Source organism: Pongo abelii, chromosome 6, assembly GCF_028885655.2.
Source record: "Pongo abelii isolate AG06213 chromosome 6, NHGRI_mPonAbe1-v2.0_pri, whole genome shotgun sequence".
Lineage (NCBI taxonomy): Eukaryota > Metazoa > Chordata > Mammalia > Primates > Hominidae > Pongo > Pongo abelii.
This window is the reverse complement of record NC_071991.2, coordinates 133,693,977-133,715,766: the sequence shown is the minus strand read 5'-3', so window position 1 is coordinate 133,715,766 and position 21,790 is coordinate 133,693,977. Positions and strand designations below refer to the sequence as shown.

The 21,790-nt window shown below is 37.2% G+C and overlaps 1 long non-coding RNA gene across 1 annotated transcript in view; it reads right to left on the bottom strand.

Annotated features, from left to right (window-relative positions):
- The window catches only part of LOC134761726 (uncharacterized), a 340,301-nt gene that overhangs the window by 98,286 nt on the left and 220,225 nt on the right, over window positions 1-21,790 (bottom strand). Inside the window, exon 3 of the long non-coding RNA XR_010140792.1 lies at window positions 7,491-7,606. This is a non-coding gene — a long non-coding RNA (uncharacterized LOC134761726). The remainder of the gene's footprint in view (window positions 1-7,490; window positions 7,607-21,790) is intronic.

The following is a 21,790-nucleotide window of genomic DNA, read 5'->3' as shown; positions in this document are numbered from 1 at the left end:
GTTAATTAAATCCTAGGTTTGGCATGTTGACATCCTTGATTTTTCTACTTCGAGTAATTTGTAAACCCTGAAATAAAGAGCATTTCTCTCGGAACTTTTTGAAAATATATCAGATGTGCTTAGATGTGACACCATATATCCTAGGAGGCCCATTATTATTGTCATTATTCACTTCTCACTTGAGAAGCAGCCCCATTATTTTATCTACTAACCAGAAGGAAAAACATTGCTTTATTAAACTATGATACAGTGTAGTCTCACCACTTAGAATTATATTATGTGCAAATTGGAAAGCTCTTTTATATGTATTTAGACACTTATTTTTATAATTTATTATCATTGTACACACATGAAACAAAACCATAGATGAAATATATTGGTTAATGCAGTAGTCACCAAACTTTTTGGCATCAGGGACCAGTTTCATGCAAGACAATTTTTCCAGACACTGGGAAGTTGGCGATATTTTTGGGATGATTCAAGGGCATTACCTTTACTGCACACTTCATTTCTATTATTATTACATTGTAACATAGAATGAAATAATCATACAACTCACCATAATGTAGGATCAGTGGGAGCCCTGAGCTTGTTTTCCCACAACTATTAATAAACTACCCCACCTAGGTGTGTTGGGAGACAGTCACAGATCATCAGGCAATTGATTCTCACAGGAGCACACAACCTAGATCCCTCACATGCACACTTCACAATAGGGTTTGCATTCCTATGGGAATTTAATGTGGTCACTAATCTAACAGAGGGCAGAGCTCAGGTGATAATATGAGCAATGGAGAGCAGCTGTAAATACAGATGAAGCTTTGCTCACTGGCCCGCCATTCACCTCCTGCTGTGCAGCCTGGTTCCTAACAGGCCACGGATAGTACCAGTCGATGGCCCACGGGTTGGGGACCTCAGGTTAATGTATATTCCTAAAACTTCACGATCATAGTTTGACACTTTTATGATTACTTTCGAACTCAGTATCATTAATGTCTATATTGTTGATACAATATTCCTTTAAAAAATTTACAAAAAGAACTAAAATCCTTTGGGGCTAAGCCTTGAGCAATCATCAAGAGCTAGAATAACCCCCTTTCTCTGCAATCATTTGGTTCCTAGGAGCTAAAAGAGTGTCCCACTGTTTTCTCCAGGATTTTCTTCTGAGAAGCTGTCAGTCATTCTGCAACTTTTTATGATGATGCTTTTGCTGTTTTCACAACTCAGGCAATGTCAACTGTACCACACTGGCCTAGCCATCAGCAATTGCTCGATGGTATTTATTGTAAAATATAGCCTAACACAGAGATGTTAAAATTTGCACCTTGGAATCCATCAAATATAGTATGTGGTCATTGAACTATCTGAGTTGGAAATTTGTTTCCTGAATTGAGAAGGCTCACTCTTCTGGATTCTCACCTCAATTGAGAATTGAAACCCAGAGTTTTTCTATCCTGGCTTCTTGGCAGCTGTCTTGAGTTGTTTGGGAGATTTTTTCAGGAAGCTTCCACCCCTAAATTTGTCATCTAAAATTTGAAGAAGATACTCATTTTGTTAAGTCTCAAGATACCTGTGGATAATTTACAGCTTGGAAGTAGTCTCATAAGATACCTTTCCAGAGGTTGATAAAGTGTACAAGGGAAACGAAGTTTCACAGTGTGAGTGCACGGTCAGAACAAGTCTAGATCACAATCTCTCAGCCTCCCCACCCCCAGGAGATCAGGCATCCACATGAGGTACTGCTATGTGGAGGTGAGGCAAACAGCAAATGCAACACTAGGCACAGAAGGAGACATGGGAGAAGTTGGGTAGTACATAAAACAGTCTACTTCATGTATTCCTTCAACCAGTCAATCAATCAGACAGCAAACATTTATAAAACCTCTAATAAATGTCAGATGTGTAAACTGTGTGCTTCCTCCAATTTTGACCCATATTTGTCTTGCATCAAAGACACAGACTGCTGCCCCAATACACCATGGTAACTATTCTTTCTTACAAATCTTATGTTTTGAAGTTTTAAGGATAGAAAGACTAAAATAGCCTATGATCAAATATTGTCCCCCATCCCTCACCTACATCAACAAAACGTTTATTAGAACAAATTATTATACATACCAGAATGCACAGTATATCCATGTTTATTCAGTTCTAGCTTTAAAGGTCTTAAACTTGCAGTTCTCAGAATTTTAGTGGCATTGCAAGCTTTCAACCAAATTAAATTTGCATCACAATACATTTAGATCTTCCACTACAGGACAAACACAGCTTATATTAATAGGAATTAAGGTTATTCATCCAAACAACTGAAAGTTGCCCTGGTTTAACTCTAAAAGACTTTGATGGGTATCCTTTCATCTAGTTATTTCTTCTAGAAATGACCCAGCACTGAAAAATCAGGCACTTTGTTATTTTTCTTCAGCCAGCCCAGAAACTAGGTTACTGCTTCCCAAGCACCAAATGAGAAATACCCACTGATTTTTTTTTTAAAGAAATGCTTCTTGCTTCCCTTCAGTGTAGTTATACAAATCATTGGTGCTACGCTGGATATAGGCCACATCTATAGTCTGCTAAACAAATGGTTAGACGCAGCATAGGGTGTGTTGGGTTTCCTGTGAAGTGAGCCTCTGCTCACTGCGAAAGCGAAGAAACTGATTTGTCTGTTTTGCTCTCCTGCACTCTGGCCACTTATTAACTTGCTAAGGCCTGCATTCATGTCATTTTATTGTTTTAGGCCCTGGCCAGACATGCTTGCTTGGTGCCTGCTTGGCTCACCATGCATGGTTGCATGGTTGACAATCAGGCACTTCTCTGACCCCCGGTCATCTCTTCGAAGTCCTCTCCATGTAGCTCTCTGAATCATTTTTGCCTTGAAGTCCTCTCTGTTTCATTTTGTTATATTGAAACAGTCTAAAACAGTTAAATGAGTACTCAGTTCATTTGTGTTTGAAGCAATCATTAAAAGTTCTATCTGCACTTTCAATTGGAACTTTTAAAATATCCTATGGACAGTCATTGTTTTTAATTTAATTTTTGTTTTCAACTATACTAGACCTAGAAACTGGAGGACAGGATCCCGGGTTGGTGGAGGAGGCTGAGACAGAGTAGGAATGTGGGCAGTACTGCCCAGAGGCTGTCACTAGGTGGACTGTTGGTGATCCACACACTCAGGATGCTCACCAACTTGGGGGAGACTGAGATGCCCACTTCTATTGACCTTAGAAAGTTAAGGTTGACCCCTCAGTGAGTTGACAGGATCCCATCAAGGTAGTTGAAGCAAGTAGTCAATTACTACAGCCATTTTTATGGCAAAGATAAAGACAGGATATATTTCCCAGGCTGTTTAAAAACTAAAATCAACAAAGGTGTGTTAACCTTTGACCAATATCCACATATACAAAGTAGTCTTGAGGTACATTAATTATGATCTCATCAGTCTAGGGAATATGTTAAATATAAGATTACAAAGTTTTTGACACGCATTCTCACCCAGCAGTTTTTGCAGTAATCATCCTATTTATTTGATGCCAAAGAAATGGCTGGACAAAGGTACTTGGTACCGCATCCTGAGGATTATTTGCCAACTGCTGGGTTCTGTGTGCAAAGGCTTATGGTCAAGAAATTAAATTCCTTTGACAAAAGAGAAGATATAAAAATACTCCTAGAGTAAGTACCCACACTGAGAGCTCATATCTAAATCCTGCAAGGCTGGCTGAGTTCTAATTTTATTCTCTTCTACCACCTTTAAAGTGGGGCAGGGGGTATTTATTATTTCAGTTTATGTGCAAACTGTAATCCCAATATGAAATCAAGTAAAGCCATTTAAAAATCAAAGTTAATGTTAACAAGATGATCTATTTCATCCTGCCTAATAGAAGCTAATGAATCATTGTGAATTTATTGTGGTAGAAAGACAGTGGATGCTGGCAATTATACTGATGAGCAGAAATCCTCACAAGTGGGCACTTTAAAGCAATTATTTTCCATTTGTTTCTAAAAAAGCCTCTGAGTACAACTAAGCTTTGATTACCTGGCATCTGAAAATATACATTCTCAGAGGGGTATTTGCAATGATTATTTTAGTGGAAAGAAAGTAAACAGCTACTGTTTGTGAAAGCTCGGTTGTGAGCCTCTTTAAAGTTTAAAATATGAATTGTGCAAAGATGCAGCTCTGACTTAATGGACTAGCATATTATTACATTATGTTCCCAACTGGAAAGAATCAATAGCTTATTGGGTACCTGAGTATTAGAGAGCTGATTGAAATACATTTTCTCAAGAACAAACCTCTTCAAACTCAAAAGCCAATGTCATTTTTGCTAGCAGGCTATCCAGTCCCAAGCTGACTTATTCCTCTATTTTTTCTTCTTATTCCTGTACTTTTTTTTTTCTTCTTGGCCCCAGGTTTATGAAGGGGTGTATCAAAGAATGACCGTTGGTACAGAGCTTGCCTTGTATAAACATTGGCTGCTTCAAGAGAGGCAAGTCAAAGGCCATCCAAAGAAGGAATCAAGGGGAGAAAATACTTAATTTATTTTTCAAGTACAGAAATACTGGGGGTTCTTACAAAGGGGATTGTCCCATTTCTGTCTAATTTAAGTTTATTGGTGCACAGTGGAAGTCAAAAGGCCACACTCTTTAAAAAAGTGAGAAATATGGACCAATGAGAGGTTAAAGGCTACAAGAAAATAAGTGTTCACATTGTAAACTCAGCTAATAACTCCAGGTCTGGAGATAATGGGCACAAACCCAGATGGACAACATCACCTTGCTCCCTTGTCTTGGGCATAATTTTTTCCTAAATGGGAGAAATATTTTTAAGGGCTATTAATGTAATTCAGTGGCTGAAATGAAGACAAGTAAATGAGGGATGTACTGGACTGTGTAACCAGAAGTCGGCAAAACAAAAATCATTCTTATAACTTAGGTGGAGTTCCAACAAAACTGGGTGAGCTGTAATGTTCCCCCTCACAAAAGGGGTCACTTGCCCAAGTTCCCACAACTAACAAACTGAGAATTTCAACTAGCTGTTTAGTATCTATCTATGTTTTGTTCTCAATATGAAAATAACACAAATTCATTTTGGAGAAAGTACGAGGTAGAAAAAATATTCAAACTGCTTAAAAATCATACTCCAACTCCTAGAGAAATTGTTAAAATGTTTGCATAATTTCTTGCATTTTCTACATATTGCCTTCCATACTTGATATCATTTTGTGTTCTGCTTTAAAATTTTATCATAAACATTTTCCATATATTTCACAACTCCATGTGAATATCATATTGAATGCTCGCAATTATATCAAATATACAATTTCTTACTTTACCTAGGCAGTTCCTTATGGCTGAGTACTTAGAAAGTCTTGATTTTTTTCACTAGTCTGAATTACCTTACAAAAACACTAGAAATCGAATTCCTGGCCCTACATATATGAGCATCTTTAAAACTCTTTACTCATCTTCCTGAATTACTTTCTCAAAAGGTTAAAACACTGCACTTTTGACTGGGCGTGGTGGCTCAAACCTGTAGTCCCAGCACTTTGGGAGGCCAAGATGGGCGGATCACGAGGTCAGGAGATCGAGACCATCCTGGCTAATATGGTGAAACCCCGTCTGTACTAAAAATATAAAAATTTAGCTGGGTGTGGTGGCGGGTGCCTGTAGTCCCAGCTACTCAGGAGACTGAGGCAGGAGAATGGCGTGAACCCAGGAGGTGGAGGTGGCAGTGAGCCGAGATCGCGCCAGTGCACTCCAGCCTGGGCGACAGAGCAAGACTCCATCTCAAAAAAAAAAAAAAAAAAATGGAACTTTTCCGCTGTCTCTGGAGCACCCACTTCATGACACTTGCCAACATTGGGTATTCCCTTTTAAAACAGCTTTTTATACTTAATTAATATAATTAAAATCTTATTTTTGTTTGCAAGCTTTGGTCATGTAATAAGCCAAATATTTTCCCAATGGTTATGACTTATTTGCATTATCTCTTTGGTGAAGTAAGCATGCATGATCTTTGCCCATTTATCTATTGGAGTCTCAGGGTTTTTCTCATTGATTTTTAAGACCATGTCTGTCATGTTTGGTGCTGGAACTCTGGCACCGAATGTGACAAAATAAAAATTCATTTAATTACTTCTTTATAAATTAATATTAAGCATTTTAATGTTTGTTGTAATTATTTTTCTTTGCCGTCTTTTAGTTTAATGCACACAGTTTAAACCCTTGAAATTTGTTGAATCTCTGTCCTTTCTTTAGCAAATTCTTCCATTTGGTTGAAGTATAGGAGGTCTTACCTTACGTATAACTCAGATAAACACTCAGAGCTTCCTTTTAGGCATTTCATGGCTTAATATTTATAAGTGCATAATGATCTGGAATTTATTTTAATATGGGATACAGTTATAGTCAACATGTTTATTTAAAAATGACCTAAACCCACTTGTTAAATAACCTTTCTCTTCCCCAAAGATTTTTTAGTAAATCATTTTCACATATTTAGTTTATATATGTACTAAAACGCCCTTTTGGTATTTTTCTGTTTCTTTGAGCTTTCTGAAGATGCTTATGTTTGTATCATATTGAATAATATGACTTTATACTATTTTAGTATCTTGCAGCAATAATTTACCTCGTTACCTTTTTCATACTGAATAATGATATATTTTTGTCTATGTATTTTTCCACATAATTCCATTTATATTCTCATCTATATATTTTATATATAATTTTAAAAATATATTTTAAAAATAAATATTTTACATTTGATTAGAGGAATTTGTACACACATTATTAAAAAAAAAGAAAGATGTGAACAAGGAAAATGGGAGAACCCTAATGAAACGCAATCCTCTCTCAATTCACCTTTCTCACTCCTATTCTCTGTTCAAGACTCTAAATAATATGTTTATGCAAATATATTTTAAAATTTATCCATTTCAAACATTATCTGCTTCAACCAAACAAGATAGGATTCAGCTGCACAGCACTAAAAATCCCTCCTCTATTCCTTCTACTAGAGTTAAATCACGATTACAATATATATCTCTGTTACCTTTGTAACTTTAAATCACATATTTTAATATTTATTTTTTGATCAAACAACTAGAGACTTTCTCTGGATTTCTAGCTTTATACAGCACATGGTTTAGAGTTCCTATCTACTTCATCACCTGTCTTCCCTCTCTCTACCACTTGATTTTTTTCATCTGAACATTTATGTTATATTGCATAGTTTGACACCATTTATGTTCTTGTTCTGCAATCACAGTTGTATAAACCTTCACTAACTTACACTATGATTCCAGAAGACTCAGTAACTACAACCGTTCCAGTAGTTTTTCCCGTTCACCCAACAAAAAGACAAATGGAATGTTTTACCTTAAAGCTTTAAGATAATGTAGTGTGTCCTCTCTCACTAGACAACATGGCCCCCAACAAGAGCTTCTTCTGTGTACCCTGTATTTACAGAGTCCTAGTGGACTGCTGACTCTTACCTACAAATTCTAAAGAGGAAGAAATGAGGTACTAGTCACTTTGACGGAGGAGCAAATTCGAGTTGGCTATGCTGGGATTGGTCAGCATTTTCAATTTGTTGGGATGTGAGTACATCCTGCAGAAAAGAAGAGAAAAAAGATAGAGAATGAATCAGGTATTGTTTAATGAAAAGGGGTTAAGAAAGAATCAAGCAACTAACAGAAATAGAGATGCATCTGTCATCTCTAGAGACTTTCAACTGAGGGATCCCCAGTGATGGCAGTCTCTGAAGAACTCGTGTAAAAGCTTCCCACAAGAAAAAAAAAAGTGAGCTTTCATCACCTGCAAGTCTAGAAAGCATAGGAGCTACATCACAACCACACCAGAGGGAACTTTCCTGCCCATTCCCTCTTCTCTCTCCCACTATTCTGATTTTTGAGAAGTAGAAACCAGCCATCAAGATGAGGGAGAAGAGAAAACAGAGAAGCTTTAACATTAAAGCAAAATTGAAATTTTGAATATTATGTGAGATTAGACCTTGAAATACTGAGTCCATGTCTTATGAGTTACAATGACAGAAAAACTCTATTCCATAAAAGTGACCACAGACTACCACACTTTTCATCCAGGAAGGGAAATAACTCTAAAGAGTAATTTCAATGGAAAGAGAAAGAGGGGAAAAGATTGCTTCATGATCACTTGCTATCAGCTGTGCTTGTTGGAAGCAATGTCTGTATAAGGTTAAAGACAGGAATGGGAGAGTAAAGGCCATCTCAAGCCAATTTCAGCCAATTCAAGAAAATAACATTTCAGCCAATTTCAGCCAATTCAAGCCTGAGAACTCTATGTTTCTCATTTTGAAATTTATCATATCTTAGTATCTGCATTATTTCAAGTGTATATGTAGGACCCTATATGAGAAGTAAATGTAATTTTAAAAGGTTGTATGTAAATATATTTTAAGTAAATAATAATGTCTTCCTCTAGTTTCATTAAATTTACTTTAGCTTCATTTCTGATATTTTTCAGATGACCAAGGATTCCAAGTTTCTATATCCTTCGAGCAAATGTTGGTTCATATAAAAGCCATTACTGAAAATTTACCAGAGAAGCACATAATATGGTAATTCACTGTGTTTTTGTTTTGGCCCAAATATTTAGTTCTATATATTTCTTTCACAATCTTTTATGCTGGAATCCCATACATGGACTTTTTAAATCCACATATAATTATTCATGTCCACTATTTCTCTCAATCAATAGTGTCTACAGGAAAGCATATTATATGGTGTGCCCAAGACTTGTTAAGTATTGCTAGTGAATATATAACCATTTGTTGGCTGGAAATACAAGCAGTCACCTTGGCAGTAAAATGACAATCAAAAATACCATTTTCCTTTTACGTTTCTATAGTTTATAGACTCATTATCATCTGGCCTCTGATCATCTCTTTCCAGCCTTTCCTTAACAGTTTGCTTGTTACTTTCTGCTTCTCAAAAGGGATCTAAGGCACCTTAAAATAAAATTCATGTATATAACAAAGTTCTGGAAAAAATAACATATCAAAGATATAAGAAGAGCAAAAGAAAGCAAAAATGCTAAGAATGAAGTTTGATATAATTATTGTGATTGCCTATTCAATTTTGCTCTACATTTCCTCAGAGGCAAGAAAATGAGTATGTTGAATATTTCAAGTTATTTGTTTGAAGAAAGCAAACCAATTTTAAGAGAGAAAAAGAAATAGATACAGAAAGTCAGACAGAGAGCTAGAGAGAAAAATGGGCACATACACTTCTCCCTTGGTTATAAATTCAAAATAGATTTATCAAATGACACCGTATACACAGAATGATGGACAGTTTGTCTTTGACCAAAATTGTCTACCAGATACAAACAAAACCAAAGATATAACATTTAAATTTAATTCTGTGAAGGTGATTGTTCAGAAGATAACTTAGTGTAAAACAACTATGTAACTTTCTAGTGCTCTTTCCAACTCAAGATAGAGGTGATTACCCAGAGAGCTGAGTGGATACCATGTTTCAGACTGTTTTACCTACAGGGCACTGCTCTCAGTAGGGTTTTAAGCAGAAGTTGGTTAGCACACAGTTTGAAGTCAAGTGCTTCAGCAAGAGTCTAGGGGAGCACCATTACTTGTTTCAGCAGAGCCATATGTTCAATACCACGTTGGTAAGTGGCGATGCTAATGCAGACAGTCTAAAGACCATTTCAATTCATCGTATTCATAAATGGAAGGCCTGCAATCTCCTACGTGTCTCCAAAAATCTATTGATTTCCTTCTAAGCTTTAAGTCAATAAAGGTGCATTAGTCTGACAACAAGGACATATGTTTCCAACACTGTCTTGTGAAAAAGCTCGTAACTTCAAGTCCCCCATGATAAAAAGCCTTTTTTCCGGAAGCAAGTTTATTTCTATTCAAACTTTAGAAGCATAAACATAAATTAGAAATATTTTGGGGACGTGCTGTACTTTCTCTAAGTTTAAAAAAGGAAAAAAAGCTCTTTGCTATTTCACTATTTCAAAGCTTTTAAGTCAAACCCCCAATGCAACCTGCTTTATTAAAAAAAGAAGTTCATTTGTTTTGAAGCATTGTGGTCATGCTAATGTATTTTCAAAAATCAATTAAACCTTATCTAAACATCTCAAGAGGGAGGAAGCTTTACTCTATTTTCATCTAAACCACAGACACAAAGCCCTTAGTAAATGCATTTTCATGCTGTGCTGGGAATATGTTACATCCAAGTAAACTGCTTAAATGTCATCCAGCAAAGTGCAAATCCAGCTTATAGTCTGGAGGAATGAATGTCTGAAAGTCTAATACACTCAGATTAATGGTGGGCTGTAGTTATATACAATGATGTTATTATGCCAAGAGAGGATGCTAGCCAGACAGACTTACAGACTAACTTGGAAACCTTGACTGTAAAGTTTCTTGGCTAGAGATGAAACATGTGACCTGTTAGGACTCTCTTTACTTAAAAAAATTAATCAAAGTCCAGAAAAGTATTTTACGTTATACTCTGAAAGGGGGTCATAATCCTGCTTTGACAGCTGAATAAGAGGCAGATAAAATCAAACTGTGTACTAACTTTATCTGATACACACCCAGCTATCCAAATAGTCCCAGTAGAGATGGGAAAGTAAAAACACAAGCTCACCCAATAGGGTCGTCCTAACATAGTGATGACAATTGGCTCAATTAAATCTTTTAAACATTTTCTTCTACTAAAGTCAACATCTCCCCATTAGCAAAAAGTCATCTCCTCACAGCACATTTACTCTCTGACCATCTTTGACCTGACTGAAATATCTGAGTCATCTTTTGCAAGTCTCTCTCTCACCAAATGAATTCCCAAGCAGCAACAACGTCCCTATTGTATATAGTGCATTGTAATATATACTAAGGAAGAAAAAAAAATAGTTGCAAGATGGATTTATGCACCAAATAACAATCTGGCTGAACAATTGAAAATTTCAGGAATGCCAGCATAAGCATGTGGAAAAAATAATGACTAAAATAAAATATACAAAAAAGTTGTTATAATGTAGAATTATATTTTCTTTATTTCCCAAAAAAATAATTGAAACATTCATTTTGTATAAAAGAGAATATTTTAAATATTGTCTTATGATATAGTTGGAAGAATAAAAACAAAAATATACAAAACAAGAAAAGAAAGAAACACAAAAGTAGCATATCAACACGTGAGAATGAATATAATATAAAATCCATGCAACACTATTAAGTAAGCAATAACCAAGGGCTGCAGTTTGTTCACAGTGGCTTCCTGAAGGAAATGATTTTCTGGGCTACGGAAAACAAAGTTGTCCTGCAACAGATCATGATAAATTGATGAGGATACCAGAAAAGCTGGAGCAGATGTAATACGAGTCCGTAAGAATGCTGAGGCTGCAAGAAAGAAGACTATTTCATATACATTGCAAAAGTATATACCAAAAAAAATGCATTTTTTCAAAAGCAGTTGTAAGGGGCAGGAAAAGCTCTGTGCTAGAAATTAAATGGCCTGGATTTTGTGCTAGTCCTGTCACTGCTGTGACTTTGAGTGTTTCACATAAATTCTCAGAGTCTTAATTTCCTCATCTGAAAAATGACAATGATTACACATAGCCTCCCACCTTCCTTTGTTATTGTAAAGGTCAAACAATATGATGTTTCTGAATATGAAAATGTAAACTGCTACTTGTGTGAAAAGGATTTATATGAGGAACATGTTAATTGCAACCGTCAAAATGTCCACATGACCCAGTCCTCAGTTTTAGATGCTCTATACACTCTCCTGATTTAGCCTCATTCATACTCATGGCTTCAACCAGCACCTAAATCCTGATGGCTTTCAAATCAATATTTCCAACTCAGATCTAACTACTTACTAGATATTTCCATACAATGATCCAAATGTACTTACAATCAACATGTTCAAAAATGAACTTACTCTCCTCTGTCTGTAATCTGCTCCATACCTGATATAATCTATCTAAGTGAAATGCAAGGTCAGCATGACTCCAGTCCTGTGTCAAGTCCTACAGCAGCAGAGCCTGAGATGAATATTCATGTGCAGTGACAAAGCAAGAAAGTGCTCCCAGGAGAAATCTCTGATGGAGGAAGGGAAAGAGGAATGGGAAAAGGAAGAAGCCAAGCAACAGTGTGATCTCAGCAAAATTCTAGCCTCAGCTTTATCACACAGAGGAAGTCCGGAATGTACATTATCTCCCTTGGCTCATGCCACCCCAGAAAGAGGACCCTGGGCTTTCATATTCCTGTGCATACCATTCCTGGCAAAAACCACCTCAGGGTGGAGGGTAGCGGAAAGTGATATGGTTTGGCTGTGTTCCCACCCAAATCTCATCTTGAATTGTAGCTCCCATAATCCCCACGTGTTGTGGGAGGGACCTGGTGGGAGATAACTGAATCATGGGTGGCAGTTTCCCCCATAGTTCTCATGGTAGTGAATAAGTCTCATGAGATCTAATGGTTTTATAAGGGGTTTCACCTTTTGCTTGGCTCTCATTCTTTCTTGTCTGCTGCCATGTAAGACGTGACTTTCACCTTCTGCCATGATTGTGAGGCCTCCCCAGCCACATGGAACTGTGAGTCCACTAAACCTCTTTTTAAAAAATAAATTACCTAGTCTTAGGAATGTCTTTATCAGCAGCATGAGAACAAAATAATACAGGAACATAAACTTCCAGGTAATTTCCAGGTCACTTTCCTTGACCACATGAGGAAAGTGGTTCCAGGAGCTGTCAAGCATCTTCCAATGAGGCAAAAGAACACGGAAGAAGCTAGAGAGCCCCGCTGCCCCCCCTCCACACACATACACAGATCTGGGGAGATCCGAGTATAGTAGCCCCTGAATATCCAACCCAGATACCTATGAGGCGTCTTGGAGTCATAGCTCTCATTCATCCCATGCATTGTACCATCCTGGTCACGAAGCCCTATAGAGTCTGTTGCTAAGTCCTATATAGATGCAGGATCTCTCTCAACTTGACTCTGACCAGTCCTTTGCTACACTTTGAACCCCTCATTGCTTCTAACTTGAACTTCTGGAAAAGTTTGCTACCTTATCACTAAGCCTCCTCTCAAAGCCTCCATTTATTTATCCTCCGAAAGACAGGCAAACTAATATTTTGCAATCAATCAATCAATAAATTTAATCTGTCACTTCCCTATCTAAAATATTTAAGTATCTCCCCATAATTTTTAAGATGAAACCAAAACTCCTTAGCTTTGTACAGTCAGCCAGTCATGTTTTAGCCTCTAACCATCTCTCCAGCTTAACCATTCTCAAACTGTTTGGTCTCCAGATTATGTACACTCTAAAAGTTTACTGAGGACTCCAAAGAGCCTTGGATTATGTGGTTTTAGTATAACTTTTAATACTGAGTATATTAAAATTTAAAACAGAATAATATTGAAATATACCTACCAATTAATGTTATATTATATATTCATAGAAATATTTTAAGAAACACATCTATATTTTCCAAAACAAAACAATAATGAGAAGAATGGCATCATTTTACATTTTTTGCTAATTTCTTTAAGGACTGCCTTAATAGAAAGCAAACAGTGTTAACATAGGCTCATTTCCTTTCAGGAGTCATACTGAACATATTGTCTTAGAATAAGGATTTTTTTTAAAACTACAGTGAACATCATTGCTTGTAAATAAGTATATATATTTCTGTGTGTATGTGTGTGTATATACATATATATAATCTACCATAATGCCTACAGAGTATTCCTTTGTATAAATCTACTATGGTTTATTTAATAAATGTTTTTGGACTTCTCAGTTTTTCTAATGTTATACTATTAAAAACACGTACACAAATAGAAAATAATTTACACATGCATTTTTCTGCTTCTATCCATTTCTGTGATTAAGACAAATTTTTAAGAATCTCATTTCTGCTTAATCAAGAAATATGCATATTATTAAACTTTGTCACATTGCTAAATTGCCAACCAGAAATATTAGATCACCTATGCTTGCCTCCACAACAATGTTTATTTTTCTACATCATTACTAATACTAGGCATTAAAAGTCCTCTTATTCTTTGCCAATTTGGTAGATTAAAACATAGCATCTTATTAAGTGTGACTCTGATTATCAGCAAAAATATAGGCATATACATAATTTCCCCAATTTATGTTTTGTCCTTGTAATTTTTCATGCAATGCTTTTGCCAAATAGTTTTATTTGCTTTTTTGTTTCTTTACCAACAAAATCTCTTCTCTCTCACTCTCTCTCTCTTTCTCTCTCTCTCTCTCATTTATGGGTTTTGCCTTTGGAGTCAGGCTTAAAAATGGCCAGGCACAGTGGCTCACACCTGTAATCCCAACACTTTGGGAGGCCGAGGTGGGAAGATCACTTGAGGTCAGGAGTTCAAGACCAGCCTGGCCAACATAGTGAAACCCCATCTCTACTAAAAATACAAAAAATTAGCTGGATGTGGTGGCATACACCTGTAATCCCAGCTACTCAGGAGGCTGAGGCAAGAGAATTGCTTGAACACAGGAGGCAGAAGTTGCGGTGAGCCAAGATCACACCACTGCATTCCAGCCTGGGCAAAAAAGTGAGACTCCATCTAGAAAAAAAAAAAAAAAAGCCTGAAGAAGGAATTACCTAACTTTAGAAATGATCAATCTGTCATCAAGGGAGTTGTTTAAGGATATGCTGGATGATTTTCTGCTGTTATTTTGTTGAAGACGTCTATATTTGACCTCTAAAATTGAATAATTATGTAAATAGAAAATTAAAGTAATTTATCAATTAATTAAGAGCAGAAACAAACAGAGAATCAAAAACAGAAATGAGGGAGGGGCTTCAAGATGGCTGATGAGATGCACCTGGCAGTCTTCCTCCACAGAGAAGAACCAAAATATTAAGTAGATAATTACACTTTAAATAGATCAACTAGGAGGGAATACTGGAACTCAACAGAGAAGTGATAGGAACAAGTAAGGCAATGAAGAAGAGACAAGCAAGGCAGACTGCTTGGCTAGGATCAGCTGGGGAGAGCTCTCCCAATCAGGAAAACAGTAAATGAAAGACCCCCTGTGGCCCATATTCCCACATAGGCTCCTCCAGTACTAGTCATGGGAGAGCCCTTCCGTCCTTGCAGGCCCTGAGAATAACACAGAGATCTACCTGCAGACAGGTGCAATGGCATTACTCCAGACAGTGAGCTCATGCTGGGTTCCACACATACTCTGAGTCCCAAGCAGCTACAACATGGCGCCATTTTGAGGGCCCAGCTTCCACCAGACTGCATCCTTCCCTGGGGCCCCAAAGCCCCTTCATCTGCACATTCCTAAAGCCCCACTGACGTATCCTGCACGTAACCACCACCACAGCTGGCTGTTGCTGCCAGGGCTGAAACACAAGCCATTGGCAGTAACACTGACGCCCCCAGCAGCAAAGCTGCTGAACATTTTCATGTGCCTGAAGGACAGACTCCCCCACCTCCAGCTGCCACCACTGCTGGCTGCTGCCACTAGGGCCAAAGCACAGGCCACTGGCAGTAACCCTGCCCATCCCAGTAACAGGCTGCCATGCACTTTCACACATCCTGAGGTCAGGCTTCCCTGCCTGCAGCCACAGCTTGGGATCAACGTGCATGCTCCCTAGCCACCTACCTACATTCACTGCCAATGAAAGCACCCCCACCCTCCCTATCAGCAAGGTGCAAAACAGCCACTACTGATTCGACTCAAGCACTCTGCTGTGGGCCTGGGGATTACCCAACCCCTGGCCACCAGAGCCAATGTCCATAGACACCACTAGCGAGCTTAAGGTCAAGGTCACCCCGCGTAGCTCTGCAGCCCTCCTCAGTGTCTGAGCATGGTGTTTGAGGGCTTGAGGACCACCAAGTCCTGTCACCCACCGTTAGCACCCATGAACTCATCCCAGGGACCTGAGGATGGGCTCACCCTGTCTGCTACCACAACTACCTGCATGCATAACCTATAGGCCTGGGTTCTGGTCCATCCAGCATATCACAACCACTGGCAACACCAGTGTGGACTGCTTGGAAGCCAGAAGGTTATCCCACCACTACTGCTGTATCCCACAGCTGGCCTGCTGCCCAGGGGCCTGTGGACCCACCCACCAGCGTGGTCATCTGCTGGTACTACTGGCACCCAAGAAAACTGCCCATAGGCCCAAGAATTGGCCTGCCTGGATCTGCTAACACTGGTGCCAGCATTGTCCACCTGGTGCCTAAGGATAGGCATACTCATCTGACCAATGCACTCACTGGGGCCTGAGGACTAGCCCAACTGGCATCTTTATCTCCAACAAAACTTTAGTATGGTTTCCACTAATAACTGCACCCTAAGCCACTGAGTAAATCACAGACATTATTGACACTAATTACAGTCAAATAAATTATACAGAGACTACACTATTGCACACACCCAGAATCAAAGCCAAAGTGCCCTACACAACAAATAGCATAGATTTAACTTCAAGAAAAAATCCTCCTCTATGAAAGCAAATCCAAAAAATTAGAACAAGTGACTGTTACACCAGATATGCAGATATCAATGTAAGGACACAAGAAACATGAAAAAGTAAAGAAATATGATGCCTCCAATGGAACACAATGATTCTCCAGCAACAGAATCCAAAGAAATAGGAATTTATGAAACCCCAGCAAAAGAATTCAAAATAATGATATTCAAGAAGTTCAGTGAGATATAAGAGAAGATAAACCAGTACAAACAAATCAGGAAAACCATATAGGATATGAATGAGAAATTTACAAAAGGTACAAATATCATAAAAAAAGAACCAAACATAATTCCTAGAATGGAAGAATTCATTGAATAAAATAAAAAATAAATATTTGACAACTTCAACAATAGACTAAATCAAGCAAAAAAAGAATTTCACAACTTTGAAGACAGGTTATTTCTGACTGAAATAACTCAGTCAGATAAAAGTAAAAAGAAAAAAAGAATGAACAAAGCCCACATGACATATTGGGACACTATAAAGTGACAAAATATACAAATTTTCAGTGTCCCAGAAGACTAAGAAAAAACAAAAAGGAGGGAAAACCTAATTAATAAAATAATATCTGAAAACTTCCCAACTAGAAAGAAATTTAGATATCCAGATACAGAAGCTCAGAGATCCTTAAAAAGATACAATTTTTAAAAAGGTCCCTGTAGTGCATAATAGTTAAACTGCTGAAAGTCAAAACAAAGAAAGATTTCTAAAACTAGCAAGAAAAAAGCATCTAGTCACTTTTAAGGGAAACTCCATCAGACTAGGAGTGTATTTCTCTGCAGAAACCTTACAGCCTAAGAGAATGAGAGGACGTATTTAAACTGCTAAAGGAAAAAAAAAATGACAGCCAAGAATACTACAACTAGCAAAGTTCCCTGCCATAAATGAAAGAGAAATAAAGTCTTTCCCCGAAAAGCAAAAACTGACAGAATTAATCACCACTAGATTAGCCCTACAAGAAATGCTTAAGGGAGTCCTATACCTGAATTCAAAGGATTCAAATTCAAAAGGATGATATCTACTATCACGAAAACACATTAAAGTATAAAACTCACTGATAAAGCAAATACACAAACGAGAAAGAGAAGGAACTTAAATGCTACCATTACAGAAAACCACCAAACCACAATGATAAACAATAACATAGAAAGAAAGGACCAAAGAATACACACAGTATTTGGCAAATAATTAACAAACTGACAGGAACAAAATCTCACATACTTATAGTAACCTTAAATGTAAACAGACTAAATTTTTCACTTAAAAGATACAGACTGGTTGAATGGATTTAAAAATATGATCCAACTATATGATACCTACAATAAACTAAACCCATCTGTAAAGATACATATAGACTGAAAGTAAAGGGATGGAAAAAGATATTGCATGAAAACCTAGAGTGAGCAGGAATAGCTATATTTATATCAGATAAAACAGATTTTAAGTAATAAAGAGTAAAAAGAAATAAAATAGGTCATATAATAAAGGGATCAATTCAGTAAGAGGATATAATAATTCTAAATATGTATTCACATAACACTGGAGCACAAGATATATAAAGGAAATATTACTAGATCTAAAGAGAGAAACAGACTCCAATAAAATAACAATGGTAGATTTCAATTCTCCACTCTCACCATCTAGACAGATCTAGACAGATCATCTAGATAGCAAATGAACAAAGAAACATTGGATTTAAACTGGACTTTAGACCAAATGGACCTAACGGGCATTTACAGAACATTTCGTCAAACAGCTACCAAATACACATTCTTCTCATGGCACATGGAACACACTGCAGGATAGGCAATATGCTAGAACACAAAACAAGTCTCAACAAATTTTTAAAAGATCAAAATTATACAAAGTATCTTCTCAGACCAAAGTGGAATCAAACTAGAAATAAGTACCAACGAGAAATTTGGAAATTGTACAAATACAGGGAAATTAAACAACATGCTCCTGAATGACCATTGGGTCAATAAAAAAAATTAAGACAGAAATCAAAAATTTGTTTTGTTTCTTGAAAAAAAAAGAAACTGAAACACAACACACCAAAACATATTGGATATAGCAAAAGCAGTGCTAAGAGAGCTGTTTAAAGCAATATATGGCTACACCAAGAGTGAATAGATTTCACATAAACAATCTAAAGATCTGAAGATTGTACCTCAAGGAACTTGAATAGCAAGAACAAACCAAACTTAAAATTAGTAGAAAACAAATAGAAATCAGAGCAGAACTAAATGAAACAAAGACTTAAAAAAGCAATAAAAACAATCAACAAAACAAAAAGTTTGTTTTTTAAAAAGACAAACAAAACTCATGCTAAAAAATCTCAATAAACTGCATATTGATGGAACATATCTCAAAATAATAAGAGCTATAATGACAAATCAATAGCCAATATCACACTGAATGAGCAAAAGCTGGAAGCATTCCCTTTGAAAATTGGCACAAGACAAGGATGTCTTCTCTCACCACTCCTATTCAATATAGTAGTGGAAGTTCTGGCCAGGGCAATCAGGCAAGAGAAAGAAATAAAGGGTATTCACATAGGAAGAGAGAGGAAGTCAAATTGTCTCTGTTTGCAGATGACATGATTGTATATTTAGAAAACCCCATCATCTCAGTCCCCAAACTCCTTAAGCTGATAAGCAACTTCAGCAAAGTCTCAGAATACAAAATCAATGTGCAGAAATCACTAGCATTCCTATACACCAACAATAGACAAGCAGAGAGCCAAATCATGAGTGAACTCCCATTCACAATTGCTACAAAGTGAATAAAATACCTAGAAATACAACTTACAAGGGACGTGAAGGAACTCTTGAAGGAGAACTACAAACCACTGCTCAAGGAAATAAGAGAGGACACAAACAAATGCAAAAACATTCCATCCTCATGGATAGGAAGAATCAATATTGTGAAAATGGCCATACTACACAAAGTAATTTATAGATTCAATGCTATTCCCATCAAGCTATCATTGACTTTCTTCATAGAATTAGAAAAAAACTACTTTAAATTTCATGTGGAACCAAAAAAGAGCCCATATAGCCAAGACAATCCTAAGCAAAAAGAACAAAGATGGAGGCATAATGCTACCTGACTTCCAACTATGCTACAAGGCTACAGTAAACAAAACAGCATGGTACTTGTACCAAAACAGATATATGAACCAATGGAACAGAATAGAGAACTCAGAAATAAAACCACACATCTACAACCATCTGATCTTCAACAAACCTGACAAAAACAAGCAACAGGGAAAGGGTTCCCTATTTTATAAACAGTGCTGGGAAAACTGGCTAGCCATATGCAGAAAACAGAAACTGGGCCCCTTCCTTATGCTTTACACAAAAATAGCTCAAGATGGATTGAAGACTTAAATGTAAAATCCAAAACCATAAAAACCCTAGAAGAAAACCTAGGCAATACCATTCAGGACATAGGCGTGGACAAAGACTTCATTACTAAAACACCAAAAGCAATTGAAACAAAAACTAAAATTGACAAATGGGATATAATTAATCTAAAGAGTTCTGCACAGCAAAAGAAACTATCATCAGAGTGAACGGGCAACCTACAGAATGGGAGAAAAATTTTGCAATCTATCCATCTGACAAAGGGCTAATATACAGAATCTACCAGGAACTTAAACAAATTTACAAGAAAAAAAACAATCCCATCAAAAAGTGGGCAAAGGATATGAACAGACACTTCTCAAAAGAAGACATTTATGTGGCCAACAAACATATGGAAAAAAGTTCATCATCACTGGTCATTAGAAAAATACAAATCAAAACCACAGTGAGATACCATCTCATGCCGGTTAGAATGGTGGTGATTAAAAATTCAGGAAACAACAGATGCTGGCAAGGATGTGGAGAAATAGGAACACTTTTACACTGTTGGTGGGACTGCAAATTAGTTCAACCTTTGTGGAAGGCAGTGTGACGATTCCTCAAGGATCTAGAACCAGAAATACCATTTGACCCAGCAATCCCATTATTGGGTATATACCCAAAGGATTATAAATCATTCTACTATAAAGACACATGCACACATACATTTATTGCAGCACTATTTACAATAGCAAAGACTTGGAACCAACCCAAATGCCCATCAGTGATAGACTAGATAAAGAAAAGGTGGCACATATACACCATGGAATACTATGCAGCCATAAAGAAGAATGAGTTAATGTCCTTTTCAGGGACATGGATTAAGCTGGAAACCATCATTCTTAGCAAACTAACACAGGAACAGAAAACCAAACACTGCATATTCTCACTCATAAGTGGAAGTTGAACAATGAGAACACATGGACACAGGGAGGGGAACATCACACACAGGGGCCTGTCGGGGGGTCATGGGCAAGAGGAGGGAGACCATTAGGACAAATACCTAATGCATGCAGGGCCTAAAACCTAGATGATGGGTTGATAGGTACAGCAAACCACCATGACACATGTATACCTATGTAACAAACCTGTGCATTCTGCACATGTATCCCAGAACTTAAAGTAAAATTTTTTTAAAAAGATAAACAAAACTGATAAACCACTAATCTAATCAAGAAAAAAGGGATAATATAAAAATAAACAAAATTCAAAATGAAAAAGAAGACATTACAACTAATATCACAGAAATGAAAATGATTATGAGGGGCCGGGCGCGGTGGCTTACGCCTGTAATCCCAGCACTTTGGGAGGCCGAGGTGGATGGATTGCCTGAGCTCAGGAGTTCACAACCAGTCTGAGCAACATGGTGAAACCCTGTCTCTACTAAAACACAAAAAATTAGCTGGGCATGGAGGCATGTGCCTGTAGTCCCAGCTACTCAGGAAGCTGAGGCAGGAGAATGGCATGAACCCAGGAGGCAGATGTTGCAGTGAGCTGAGATCACGCCACTGTACTCCAACCTGGGTGACAGAGCAAGATTCTGCCTCAAAAAAAAAGATTATGAGGAACTACTGTAAACACCTGTATGTTAACAGCGTAGAAAACTTATAAAAAATTGATATATTTCTAGACACATACAACCTATCAAGATTCAATTAGGAAGAAATAGAAAATCCAAACAAACCCAAAACAAGTAACAAGATTGAATCCATAATAAGTAGTCTCCCAACAACGAAAAGCCCAGGATCTGTTGGTTTTATTGCCAAATTCTACCAAACATGTAAAGAAAAACTTACAGCAATTATCTTCAAGTCATGTTTAAAAAAACAAAAAGAGGGAATTCTCCC